We start from the raw sequence: 14770 nt of genomic DNA, 5'->3' as shown, positions 1-14770 counted from the left end.
AGGTGAACATCCTCTTTAATATTTTACACATACTAGCAACATCATAACCAATAATATGCTACCTGTAGTAACACAAACCATCACTGACCCTAGCCTAATACCAGTGTAAAAGTTGTCCTGGGGTTACAATCCTGTTCTCAGGGCCTTCCTTTAATATGCCACATTACCCATCAGCTCATGGTATTCTGCCACCTGTGGACCCCATTCCCAAATTGGCCCAATACACAATGTCCATCTGAGTCATTCGGGACCATCAACTGGTTGACTTTTCCTACACTGATGCCAGCTGTTATCCAGGAATAAAATAAGTCCCACCAATCTCTGTTAAAGTTCTAACTTGTTGTTGGACTTCAATATTATATATCCCATTAATTGCTGACCTTAATAACATATATAATTTTACATAATCATTCCACCTTGCTCTTTCACTCTCTTTAGCAAGGGTATCCTAACTCCTAGTAGTAGAAATTATCATGGAAATATATCAACTATTGGTGCAGCACAAACACACAAAAGGGCTCATGTACAAAGTGATTTGGTTGCATGTGTGGGCCATTCATTAAAGTTACTTGCATCCAAAATTGCTTTTCACACTTATATATAGTTGTACTGGGTTCTCCTCTTGCACAATTACAGGAAAAAAATGCTGCATTGTGGGTAAAATACAGTGACCTGTGTCCAAAATTGCACATTGCAGTTACGGTTGTAAATGATCTGGTTGGCTTTAATATAAATTAAGGTTAATTACCTATTTAGGGTGCTATTTATTGAATAGTCAAAAGACTGCTTCTTTTATTTGTATTTTTTAAAAAAAATTAATGTTGACCTTTCAGTATACATTTAATTTCATGAGCAATATTTAAAACCCACTATTGCTTTATTTTATGAGAAGTGTCATGGAACTCTTCCCTGATGAACACTGTACATCTGATATTGATAGCATTTTAAAGGAGTCAGGAGTCATCCAAGTCCTGTTATTTGGATGTTTTCAACTGAATAAGATGACCTTTGGTTTCTGGGTAAAGGAGTTGAGAAAACTTTTTGAATTATCGGTGGGGGTAAAATAACAGCTGACTGCTCAAAAAATGGCAAACCTGATTAGTCAATGAGACAATAAGATTTGTGTATGAGCAAACCAGGGATCAGACACAATGGTTGACGGGAATAATCCACTGGATCAGTGTAAACTGACTTACCCATCCGTCATTAATTGCTCATATCAGACCCATGACCCAACTGTTTCTCTGATTACTTCTTAAAATGATAGGCTTGACATGCCTTTGTAATAATACATTGTTGTCTTTATTTAAGCATTATGATTATGTAGCACTGCAATATAGTATTGCGGAATTATCTAATATTGATAGAACAGAAAAAAAAATAACGTATATCTTTAAATTTCAATGTTGTTTATCTTAAATATACACTCTTTGGACACCAAATACTTGCCACTGAGTTTAATACATTTCAAAATGTAAATATTTTTCATGTTTTCTGTCCTACATCTGTTGTGCTATGCAGAGAAAAACCCTTGATTTTACATAAAACTATTTATTTTGTTAGGGTTTTATGAAGCTGTATTTAAAACTTCTAATAAAACATGCTAGCACATTTTCAATACAGAGAATCATATTTCAGTAATTATGTGTGGGCTAAAGTGGTTCATGACATCAGAGAGAATTGCTGACTTGACTAATTAAAAAACAAATCACATTTACACTACTGACCTTACTTATGTTTGAATAAACATCAGGGAGGATGTAATCCATTAGAAGTCCCATTCTTGATTCTCTTTTGGTGATTCAGATTTGAGGTCATCCAGATAAACAGAATAAATTAAATTAAGGAAAGCATCTGCTGCCATAGTATCATGACCTTAGACAAAAATAAATTCAGCGTTAGAAAAACTAAAAAGTAGGGATGCACCGAATACACTATTTTGCAATAGGCCGAAACTTTGAATCCTTCGCGACCGAATACCGAACCCAAATCCTAATTTGCATATTTAGGATTGTATATGCAAATTAGAGATGGGAAGGGGAAAACATTTTTTACTTACTTGTTTTGTGACAAAAAGTTGTGTGATTTCGCTCCCCGCCCCTAATTTGCATATGGAAATTAGGATTTGGATTTGGTTCGGCAGGGCAGAAGGATTTCACCAAATCCAAATCCTGAAAAAGAATCCTGGCCGAATCCCGAACCGAATCCTGGATTCGCTGCATCCCTACTAAAAAGATTATTTGTTGTTGAAGCCAATATTTAAAAAAATGTACAGATCAGTGAAAGCCTGCTTCCATTAAAACAAACCAGTTAGCAGATCTGACCACTAAACTATTTGAAAAATGCTATAAATTTAAATCACTGTCTAAACCTGTCAAAATTAGGAGTTCAGAAGTTAATTACACCTTTGGAAGTGAACATTGACAGATCCAAATTGGTAGCATATAGTTTTGCACCTTTCTGTGGAGACTTACCTACTTTATATGTGCCGGGGGTGGGGTAAAAAGAATGATGGCGGTTGTAAAAGGGAACAGATGCATAAGGTGTACTTACACTTTATAACTTAGTTTTTATGTTCTTACATCTTTAAAGTTTCCTACCAAGAGATTCTAGTATAGTGGACTCCTCAATCTCAAAGCTTCAAACCATTAAAACTGAAAACATTTTGGGGAAATCCTCTAGTGTAAACATTGTTAAGTCACCATTAATTTGTTCTGTATGATACCGCATCTAATTCGATTTGTTAAGACACAAGCGACACAGAGGATACAATATAACATTTCATTACGCAATTTATCCAAACATTGGAGGATTATCTTAACTAATCCATTGCAACAAGGGTAATGTATTCCAAGGCTAAAACCCCTAGAAATATTATAACTGATAGGACCGTAGGACCAAAAGCTAACAGTTATACAGTACAATGTTTCAATTGTAAAGCAGAAAGATCCAAGGTTGCCAAGCAATCTGATCTTTCCCAGATATGCCCACATTAAACTAAGACAATACCAGGCTGATAACAATGATGGAAATGTAAGCCATCAGGGTGAGGAATGCATCAATGAGCCTGACTGGATTTTAAACTGCCTGTTGACAGACCTCATTCACAGACCAATAACTTGATGTTAGGCATCCCCCCAGCCCCAGTCATTATAATCTCTTAATGTGCAGTAGAGTAAAAGGCTGGTGCACCCTTACCGTAAAGGAGAGATGGCTGAGGAAAAAGATCACTGGGTGGTAATTACTATTTTGGCACCCCCTCAATGATAATACCTTTCCTTCTCCTTTATAAAAACTATTTTAAAAGAACAGATCTTTAAAAATGTGCCATTTATGCTTTTCTTTTTTAATAATTTATTTTATTCTCTTTTATTAATATGCCCCCAAGTGTTGCTGCATTACAGTTTCCAGCATCTTATATGAGAAACTTTGAGCTGTATTACAGCAACAGCTGGAGACTTTCAGTAGCTATATCACTACTTTATTAGTGGATTTTGGCACCCAAGAGATCAGTAATATGTGCATAACATGAAATACAATAAATTATCATTGAAATGTAGCAATTGTAAAATATTAGGGAACTGGGATAGATTTATGATGCTCTGATATTTTTTACTGAAAAGCAAAGCAAAGGTATTTCTTCTTAAGCTATATTTTCTAATTAGTTTTTCCATAGATTTTAGTAACACCATGGGCTGTGGTGCTCTCTGCATGAGAAATAAGGGGAGCACCCTTGTTAGTGTTTTTGCACTTCAGTCTGGGATCTTAGTAAAGTACCCCTGTAGAGATATTCATATTTCTCTCTCTCATATATATGATCATAGTTACACATGCTTAAATTTGTCTTGGGTTCTTTACCCATTGGGGAATGATGAATGGTCTCCAGCCTCCCATCTTTCTTACCTCTCTCATACAGTTTAGATTTACAGTATTACATTGGATACAATGTGAATGGGAGTATGTTTTGTGGAGTTGACGTCCTTTTTCTCACACTTTCATAAATATGCCACAGAATTTTCCTTAACTACATCTAATTAACTGTCTAGTAAAATATATCAGAAAAGGTCAGTATAGCCCCAAATATGCAGATGAGCAACTTTATACAGTATATGCAAAAACAGACATTATTTCATCTAAGTTAACTTTTCACAAATACTTTAACACACTTTTGTTTTTGACCATGTACAAGTGTTTGCCCTTGTCCAAGACTAACTATAAAAATATGCATACACATCTAAATGTGGGCAATAACAACAGAGGTTTTCTCTGCCATGTGTGCAACACATATTTTAAATTGCTGTCTTTCAAAGTGAAACACATTTGAGTGCACATGCACAATTGCATCACAGGACAAGTAAAACCTGACCCCATTCAAAGCACCTTTTGGTGAGATATTAGATGCAATAACAACTTTCATGTTAAAATTCCCATATGGGAGGAATGGATCTGCCCTGTTACATAGTGAAAGGCATTTACATTTGTATTGACTAGTTATTATAATATGCACACTGCTTGATGCCATGAAAATCATTTATGGGAAAGTCACTTTTTGAAGGCAAAGGGGCAATTACACAAGGGGCTAAATACGGGATAATACTATAATGCTAAATAAAAAGGAATAAACCATAAAAAAGTATAACACAAATGCCACAGACAAAGGTTTACTGAATTTACACATTTTGGAGAATAAATTAGAATTTTTCAAGATTTATTATGCCCCCAAGCTGCTAAAAGTCTGATAATACTCTATATAAATCTTGTTGAATACATGTAAAAATCAATGGCAGCTTTCCCTTTAACCATTTAAAGATGTTTATGACCTGTTTGACCTTTACGAATTTTGGACATTTTGGGGTATTTGACTCTGGTTTTCACTCAAAAACGCAATAAATTCGAGTTTTCAGAGTGGAAATTCAATAAAATTGCACGATTCAAACTGAAACTTATATTTTTTGAGTTTTGTGTTTGTTAAGAAGAAAAATTTGAGTTTTTTTAATCCGATTTTATTGTCTTGAAATATAAGTAAATAAACCAAATTCGTGGGTGGGAGTTAGATAGAGTTTGTTTCTGGTAAAATATTAGAAAGAAAATATTTCTCCCTTGATATGGGACAACGCAAAACGTATGGTCACTTGTGTGAGACAGAAGGAACACATCTATAAGATTTTGACCTGTTGGTACTACACCCCCGACAGATTACACAAATTGTTTCCACAACATTCACCCCTATGTTGGAGGAATTGTGGAGCTCGGGGCACCATGCTCCACATTTTTTGGGACTGCCCAGTAATCCAACCACTGTGGACTGAAATCTCTCAACTTTTGGGCCATATACTACATAGTCCAATACCGATGGACCCCATCATCTTGCTGCTAGGCAAACCTATACCACGGCTGCGTAAATGTGGTCAAGCCTTGGTTAACCAAATTCTGACTGCAACCCGTCTAGCCATATCTTCGCACTGGAAGAGCTCTATGCCACCAACTCTATCTGAGATAGTTACTAAAATTAATGCAAATAGAGCCTTTGAAGCAGGTATTGCAATGCTATCTAACACTATGGATCGGTTCACTAATATTTGGGACATATGGGATTTGAGAGGTTTAGTTGCCAATGGGACGCAAGGAATCCACCCCCCATCTACCAGCTAGGCGTGAGAGGCTTGGTGTGCCGTTATATAATTTTAATTAGTGAAGGTGATTTAGTGCACTAGTACAGTCTGTCCCGGAAATAGAGTACCGGTTCTATTTTGACTTAGCACACATCTAATCACTCTGACGATAGCTGTGGTGTACTGGGTTTCTCCCCTGGTTTCATTTATTTGCTTGTCTGTACCTTTATCTGTATCCATTGTATATGCTGACCTACAGAAGTGTAATGTTGCAATGTTTAATGTGACTTTTGTAAAACCAATAAAAACCTGTTACAAAAAAAAAAAAAAAAATATTTATATTTTTCCTCACAAATCTCTAAAAATCTCAGTAATACTCTTAAAATGTATTAAGTTTAAAACCATGATAAACTCTGAAACAAAATGAAGCCAACAAAGCTGACAAGGTCCTATAGCAGCTGATCCTATTGGACCATTTTTAATCAATTTGGACTTTCAGATGTTTTTGAATTCTTTAGCTTATTGTTCAGTGTATTTTTACATGTGTGCTTTTTATATTATGATCTTTTATTAATTACATAGCTGTTAAATGTCAGAGTAAGTCACTAGTTCACGGATCCCAATGGATCAATTACTGTATAACTGCTACTAAACAATCCCAGTGACTGTTAGCAACAGTTGTATTCCTTTTAAAGGACTCAGCACAGCAGTTCTGTGTTCCCCCAGCATATTAAGCCTGTTGGCAGTGTTAGACAGGGGAGCACTGAAGCTGTAACTCAAGGGAGCTAAAACTGCACAAGTCAGGCTGCTATAACTGAACCGCTTTTACTTGGAGGCTCAGTACTTTTAACAGAATCAAGTGGCAATTGAGGAACAGATCTTACTGTGACTCTGAGTGATCCCAATAGGGCATGGGCAGGAAACGTCCTCCAGGTGAAGGGGTTGTATTACCCCAGGGAAAGTGCAGTTCTGAGCGGTTTAATGGAACACACAGCAGGGATTCACTGAGTAAAGATTAAACTAGCATTCAGGAACACAGGAAGATTCCAGCACGACACAGGGAACCAAATTGAACTGGCAATGATGTGTGTGCTCCCTGAGATTAAAAGAACTCTGTTCCCTGCTGATAGGCTACTCCCCTGAGCTCGTTAACTCATGCTGAGTAAAAAGAACCTTAACTCATACCTTGCCAGCAACCTCACACTGCAGTCTAACCAGGGATAGACTGGGGGGTCAGGACCCACCGGGGCTGCCATATCAGGGCCCCAGGCACCCCCCAAGGGCCCCTCTCCCCAGTTGCAGTCCTCCATCCCCAGAAAACCGCCCTCTCCCATCCGCCTCAGAGCATACATACTTCATGCAAGCAAGTGAGCAGGCAGGGCAAGTGGGTGGAGCGAGTGGGTGGGGCAAATGGTGGAGCGGGCAGGGCAAATGTATAGGGTGGGTGGGGCAAATGGCAGAGCAGGTCGGAGGTCAGGAGCAGATGGCATCTGGGACGGCGGGGCCCACCATGTTTTCTCCCGGCATCCCGCCAGTCCAGTCCGACACTGGTCCTAACAATAGCATTCATGGTTTTAAAGAAAGTGAGTTGATTCGTGTGAATGTAGATAAATGGGCCTATTAGACTGCCACTGCTTGTGAGTTTCTCCCAGTTGCCCCAATCACTCCTGCTTGTCCCACCTCTGATAATTCCCTTATTAATGCAGGAATGTATGTTTGCCATGCAGACTATATAGCCAATACTTGAAAGGGACAATGCTTGAAAGGGATAGTTGTGTGGACAATACTTGAAAGGGAATTTTACAGGATCTTCAGTGGGGTTGCTTTCGTTATACCTTTCGCCATCCACAATCCAGTTCTGTAAAAACGTAAAGTATTGCACATAACTATGGTTTAAGGCTTATCATGGCAAAGTAAGTTGTATAATTAATGTAGCAACCAGTGTATGTGTGTTTTTTGTCTTTGTCTGCAGGGTGTGGTACATATGAGTGTGTGTGTTTGTGTGTGTGTGTGAGGGGTGATGTGTTAGCAGCATTTCTGGAACCCATCATGTTCATAATGTGTATATAATAATGTAGAAAGGAATATAAGTGGTCTGCTGTGAGAGGTTCCATTCAATTCCCCTTTAAGATACTTCATATAAATTAACCTTTGGAGCAGTTCTGATGATGTCTTATTAAACAAACTGTCTAGTTGCCACATGTGGTAAATCATTTGTTGAATACCTTTCAACTCCCAAAACTTTTGATCAAAGTCTGGCAAGAACTGTAGAACCTACACATTAATCAATTGAAAAATGCCCTATAACATAAGCATGTTTATAAAGAAAATATGATTCATACCCCAGATTGTGAAGATGAATTGAATATTGTGTATTATTATTATTATCATCACTGTTGGCAAAATGTTTAAATTCATATAGTGCACACAATGTTTATTCAGAATGATACAGTACTGGAGGGGGCTGTCTTTTAACATTCTCAGTGGCTGTTGATTTCCAGCTGATGTAACAAAATGGAACAAAATGTGTTGTGGCTTATAACAACCTTTACCCAGCAGGAAAGGTAATAAATACAAATAGCAGCACAATAAGGATGGTATTCGATGTTTTACCACTTCTAAGCGTTATTAGGCATTTAAAAAAAAGAATGGCAAAGACTTATGGGGAGTTAATACTTGTAACTTATTTAAAAGTTTGTTGGAGAAGAGTTCTTGCTTTTTATTAAATATTGAATGTAAATAACACTTTTATTGCTGTCACTATACTTCCACAGATTTACAGTACTTCAGTCAACTTTCACAGGGTAAATTTTTCAGTACACAGTACTGGTACAATTATTATTTCAGGAAGATTTTTATACTTAGTACATGTTTCTGTAACACTTTCCATACAGAGGCTTCAATGGCAAAATTTCTGCTTTGCCCTAGCCCCAAGTAACACCTCATTGGTTCCCATGACTTCTTGCTAGTGAGGCTACACCTGACTCTTACCCCTAGGGTGAGCTAAAACATGGCTAGCCTAGTGCTAATTCTCTCTTACTGGCAGGGCCACTAAATTCTCCCAGCCTAAAGGCAGTTGGTAGTAGTTGGGTATGGGACTTCCAAATCTTCCTCTTGCCTTCTGCCTCAGGTTTCTTGCACAAAGACTTCCCTTCACTGAGGTTAACAAAAAGAAGATACCCTCCCTTTATAACACAGGGGAAAGCCCTACCAACTTCTAAGACCTCTCATCTTCTGTATTGCCCTTGCCAGGATGAAGGACCACCTCCTCAATCCTATGCCTAACTGGTTCTGCACCCCAGCTTGTATGTCCCCAAATGCAGCTCCCTGAAGAAGGGGTAATGAAAAATACACAAACCAGTACCCACTAAGCCGAAGTGACAATACCATTGAAGAAAACATTTTTTCTATTACTTTTGTTATTCTTGAGTTATTAAAAAACATTTAAATAAATAAAAATCAGTGGTCTACATGCTCCCAGGCAAGTTGCTTTGTGGTTATAGGAGTATCTATATCAAGATGAAAATTTTAAGGACTCTCAGGGATTCAAACTCAAGCATGTGTTTTCCTGAGACAATGCACTTCCCAGTTGAGCCACTGGAGGCTCTCATGGTTGCTTTGGGCCAGTCCTCCTACCTATATTGTATTTTCTGTCTCCTCCCTACTCTCCTGCCATCTTTTTACCTTCATGTGTTTCCCATTTCCAATTATGTACCCTTTATAAACCTATCCCTTACCAGTGATCTTTGCTTGATCATCTGAGCTCCTGCACCCGATCTAGTCTCTAATTTCCGTGTCTTCTGTGGTTCCTGGTTCCCTTGCTCTTGTTCTCACCTCTTCCCTTTACCCGTCTTCTCTGGATTCCCTGGTTTGACCTTTCGCGAGTTACTCAACTCTGCTTGACTGCTGCCTGCCACTGACCTTGCCTGCCATTCGGACATTGCTAAGTATTCCGCCAGCCCTGACCTTCTTAGCCCGTTACTGGTTTTGCTCACTCTTCTGTCTCTACCCAGGCCTGTATCTGATTTTTCAGTTTGGACTTCAGTCTAACAGTTAAACCTCATTCACTTTACCATGGTTTCTGCTGTTAATCTTGCAGTAAATGTGTGTCATCTTGGTTATCCAGCATATAAGCTTCAAACTGCTGAACATTCACCAGCATTCAGACATGACAGAAAGCACAAATAATTTTATCTTAATAAAACTAAAATAAATTAATAAATAAAACTAATGTCAGGAAACTGATGCTTTGTTTTTGTATTTAGAGCCCCTGTGATTTATTCTTCTTAGATAAAAATATGTCAGAGCATGACTGATGACATACACAGGCACAAGCAATTTCAAAAAGAACAAGAAAATTACGTTCTGCAAAAATGATTGACAAATTGCCTTGTCTTGTCCTGATAGTCTCCCAAATATTTTGGAATAAGAAAAATGACAAAGTAAGTTTCTAGAAACAAAAACTACAATTGAGTGAAATTCTCTATGACAAGTTAAAAGGCATAAAAAGAATAAGGCCTTGTTGTAATCTAGTGGTGGTGGGCAGACTTTTAAATGTGAGAGAATGGCCTTTCTGAAAAAGCCTCTGTAATTTGGATAGGCAGACCAAAAAGGGGTTTAAGTCCAGCTAGTGATAGGAGCATGTGTTACATGTGACTCAACACTTCAGGCTAGGGGCTAGGGCCTTCGCTAAGTGGAAGATTTCAGACAGGATGTAGTGTTACTACAACTCTCAGGCTACTTTGCAATAAAAATAAGAAAAGATGGAGATTCTTATGATGAAACAAAAGAGTAACAGTTTATTTTTAAAAGACAAATGACCTCAGGTTTACACACAGTCAAAACGAGGTATAGGCAGATGTAAAATAGGCTAGAACAGGTTGGATGACACAGCTGAGGAATGTGACTCCCATAAGGCATTGTAGTCACGTAGTTATAAGGAATCCCAGGCAGATGTACCTTGAAGTGGTCTGGATCCCACCCAGCGGAGTGGTCAGGGAGAATAAGTCTAAGCCTGACACCCTATCTACTGTGGTGCCTTCACTGAAGGCAATCTAGGAGCCTTTGGAAGCTACTCCCTGCTACAGATCCCGTATAGAGCACGAAGCTGCTCTTGCTATCTGAACTCTCTATCTTACTCTCCTAGAGAGTCTATAACAAATATAACCTATTTGAGCTAACCTTGTTCATGGGGTTTTCTGGTCCCCGACTCAGACACTAAAGGTGCTAGTCCCTTTAGGCCAATGGCTTTACTGGGTATTGGTGTACCCAGGCTCAATGGGCACATCCAGTTGGTTAGAACACCAGCAGCCAAAGAGAAAGATCCACCCTTTCCAAACACTTTATGAAGGTGTGGTAGGAAGTGGTCATCACACTTCTTGGCCAATAACACTGGTTATGCAAATATAACTAAATACATGGGCTTTTGCCTAGTAACTAGGGAAAAGGAGGAAGGGTAAGGATTTAAAGCCATAGGGACATATTAAACCTATGGGTCCCTATACCTCTATGAATTGTAAAGAAGATAATTTGGATTTTGAGGCAGTTTCTGCCAAGAATTGAGCCTGAGGTGTCCTAGATCAACATGCCAATGCCTGAGCAACAAACTTGATAGACTTAGCACAACCATCATTATAGTAATCTACTGTCCATCTATGGACATGTAACAGTTTGTCTCTTTAAATGCAGCCAAGTCTAACAGTTATGTACTGTATATATAGGATATCAAATGATTTTCTCCAAATTTGCATGGATTCCTTTCAGGTCAGCTCATGTGCCTAAGCTTTTTCTGCTCGTGACATCATCCAGTCTGGTTACAGGCAGGGGAGAGATCCAATTGGGATACAAGGCTACATCCCAAAGCTTCCTGGGCAGGGCCGCCATTAGAAATCACGGGGCCCCGTACAGCAAAATTTTTGGGGCCCCCTGGGCCCCGCCCACACTGACGACCAAGCTCCGCCCCATATCCCGCCCACATCGCAGTTAAAAGACCACACAGACATCAGCGCTAAAAAAGTAACCCCCCCCCCACACAAATTGTAAAAAGCTATTGATGGTCAGGGCCCCCTTATAAAAAAAATTGGGGCCCCAAAAAAAAAAAATTAAATTTTTTTTTTTTTTTAAAAACATTGGTGGCAGGGGCCCCCTTATAAGTTAAAAAAAACTTGGGGCCCCAACAAAAATAAATGTAAAAAAACCTAAAAAATAAACAAACATTGGTGGCAGGGGCCCCCTTATAAGTTAAAAAAAACTTGGGGCCCCAACAAAAAAAAATGTAAAAAAAACTAAAAAATAAACAAACATTGGTGGCAGGGGCCCCCTTATAAGTTAAAAACAAATTGGGGCCCCAAAAAAAATTTGGAAAAAAAAAAATTTTTTTGAAAAAAAAAAAAATGGTGGCAGGGGCCCCCTTACAAGTTAAAAACAAATTGGGCCCCAAAAAAAAATTTAAAAAAAAAATAATTTTTTTTTGAAAAAAAAAACTGGTGGCAGGGGCCCCCTTACAAGTTAAAAAAATTTGGGGCCACCAAAAAGAAAATTAATTTTTTTTTTAAAAAAAAAACCCAAAAAAAAACAATGGTGGCAAGGGGCCCCTTACGAGTTAAAAAAAAAATTGGGGCCCCAAAAACAAAAGTTTTAAAAAAAAAGATTGGTGGCAGGGGCCTATAGAATATTAACATTGGTGGCCAGGGGATTAAAAAAAAAAAAAACACAAACTGGTGTTCAGTAGAATTGAACTCATGGCTTCAGTACTTCAACTTCGCCTCCTTTCGTGACTTCGGGTCTTTTCACCACTTCAGGACTTCAATTTCGGCTGTTTTCGTGACTTCGGGTCTTTGCGCTGCTTCAGGACTTCGGCTTCGGCTGTTTTCGTGACTTTGGGTCTTTTCGGCGCTTCGTGACTTCGGGACTTCGGCTTTTTCCGTGACTTCGGGTCTTTTCGGCGCATCGGCTTCGGCTTTTCGGCACTTCCGCATTCGGCACTGAAGAGGAATGACGTACGGCTCTTTTATTTATTAAAAGTTGGGTTTTAGAGGTTTTTGAAACCACAACACAAACTCTAAAACCCAAATTGGTTTTGAATTTATTAAAAGATCAGAATATAAAAAAGTGTGAATAATAAAAAAACACTCGATGAGCTAAAAAATAAGAATACCTTGAAAACCTCTAAAAATCATTTCTAGCAGAAAAAAAATCTAAAAACCTTAAACTCCAATTTGATTGAAAGCAGTCCAATGAGATCAGCAAAGTTCCCATTGAAGTCTTGACAAGTTTTACTTGGTGAAGTTTGGCTTTAAAGGTTTTCATAGTTTTTCACTAAATATATTTTACATTTTTACCTGGGGTGTATACCTTATTGTCCATTAGGTAAAGGCACATGGAAGTGTAAGATTCCTGTTTCCCCGTCTCTCCCAAATTTCTGTGAAGGGCTCGAATTTCCAGATTGCCAGCAGTATAAAAGACCTGGATTTTACTATTGGGTGCTGTTCTTAGATCTACCAGGCAGCTGTTATCTTGTGTTAGGGAGCTGCTATCTAGTTACCTTCCCATTGTTCTATTGTTAGGCTGCTGGGGGGGGGGTTGATGTCACTCCAACTTGTAGTGCAGCAGTAAAGAGTGACTGAAGTTTATCAGAGCACAAGTCACATGATTTGGGGCAGCTGGGAAACTGACAATATGTCTAGCCCCATGTCAGATTTCAAAATTAAATATAAAAAAATCTGTCTTCTCTTTTGCGAAATGGATTTCAGTGCAGAATTCTGCTGGAGCAGCACTATTAACTGTGTTCAAATAATGGGTTACAGATATATTTAACAGTGCTTCTTTAGTAAAAAGTAAGTCAAAATGTAATTTGTTGCTATACAGTAGGTTGTTTACCCTGCCTGTGTACGTTGTAAATTGAACTATATCTGCACGTAAAAATATAGGTGTGCGTGAGACATCAGGAAGATTAGAGCTTTCTTTTCTAGGCTACTGATAGTTTCCAGTTAATGTAAAATTTGAAACATTTATATTACATTTTTTGTTTTTAAATTAACATTTTAGTGCTGAAATATTTATAAGCCACTTCCTGTTGCAAAATGGATTTTTATGGAAAAGATTTGAGGGATCATTTAAGTATCTTCTGCACAGAAGTGCAAGAGTGCGCACCTTAGTGCCCATCCAGTCAGCTCCTCTGTGCACTGCACCATTCACAAGGTAAAACAAGAATAATTTATGACCCTCTAGGCAATGTGCAAAGGGCAAACATTGACACAATATGCATACCGCCTTCTAGCTACAGGTCTCTGGATCTGTTTAGAGCACAGAAAACCTCAGCTGCACAGAAGAATATAGTTAAGCGCTCATCAGCTCTACATTCATGAGTGGTGGGATAGAGAGAGACAGGTAGGCAGCCCCTATATCATTCAGATACTACAGGGCGTACTTGAAATATACCTCATCTGTTTGCTGCACTGCAGGCAATTTATTCTGGTGCAGGCACATCTAACAGCAGAATAGCAGCAGAGGTATGGGTTGTCATCTGGCCTTACTCTTAAAATTATCCATGTAAGCATAAAAGTACTATAAATATATTTTCTTTAGGAGCAACTTTTGCAACATTCTTTTCCCCTTCTTGTCTATAAGTATTCTTATCTGTAAAGTAAAACCAAACTACCTATCTATTCATCCATCCTGTATTGTATTTTACTTATATTGTATTGTATAATATTGTTATATTAAATTTCTGACTTTTTGCAACAGAAGAACCATTTGTTGCTTCTATAAGGCAATGGAATGCAGAATTGTATAAAAAGTGTTTTTTTGCATATGTCCTATTAGTGCCGCAACTAATGATTTTCTGTGAGACACAGCAAGCCTATTCATTTTCTAATGTCTAATTCTATAACGCAGCAGGTGTAACTAAAGGATTTTAGTCACGTCAATGAGTCCTTTGGGTTTCTTTTAGGTATTTCTTTTTCAAATTCAAAAAGCAAGACAAACAGTATAGAGTACAGTGTCAAGGCAACCCCACTGAGAAATGAAAATAAAGACATCTCTCAATTGTCAGTCTGCAGCAGACAGGTATTACATACTGATTTTACTTCTATCTGCACAGCATGCTTAATCAGCAAATCATCATTTTGAACAAAAGTCATTTTTCTCAAATGCTTTTA

The sequence above is a fragment of the Xenopus laevis genome, chromosome 1S (genome assembly GCF_017654675.1).
Source record: "Xenopus laevis strain J_2021 chromosome 1S, Xenopus_laevis_v10.1, whole genome shotgun sequence".
In the NCBI taxonomy this organism is placed as follows: Eukaryota; Metazoa; Chordata; class Amphibia; order Anura; family Pipidae; genus Xenopus; species Xenopus laevis.
Note: the sequence above shows the minus strand (reverse complement) of the source record.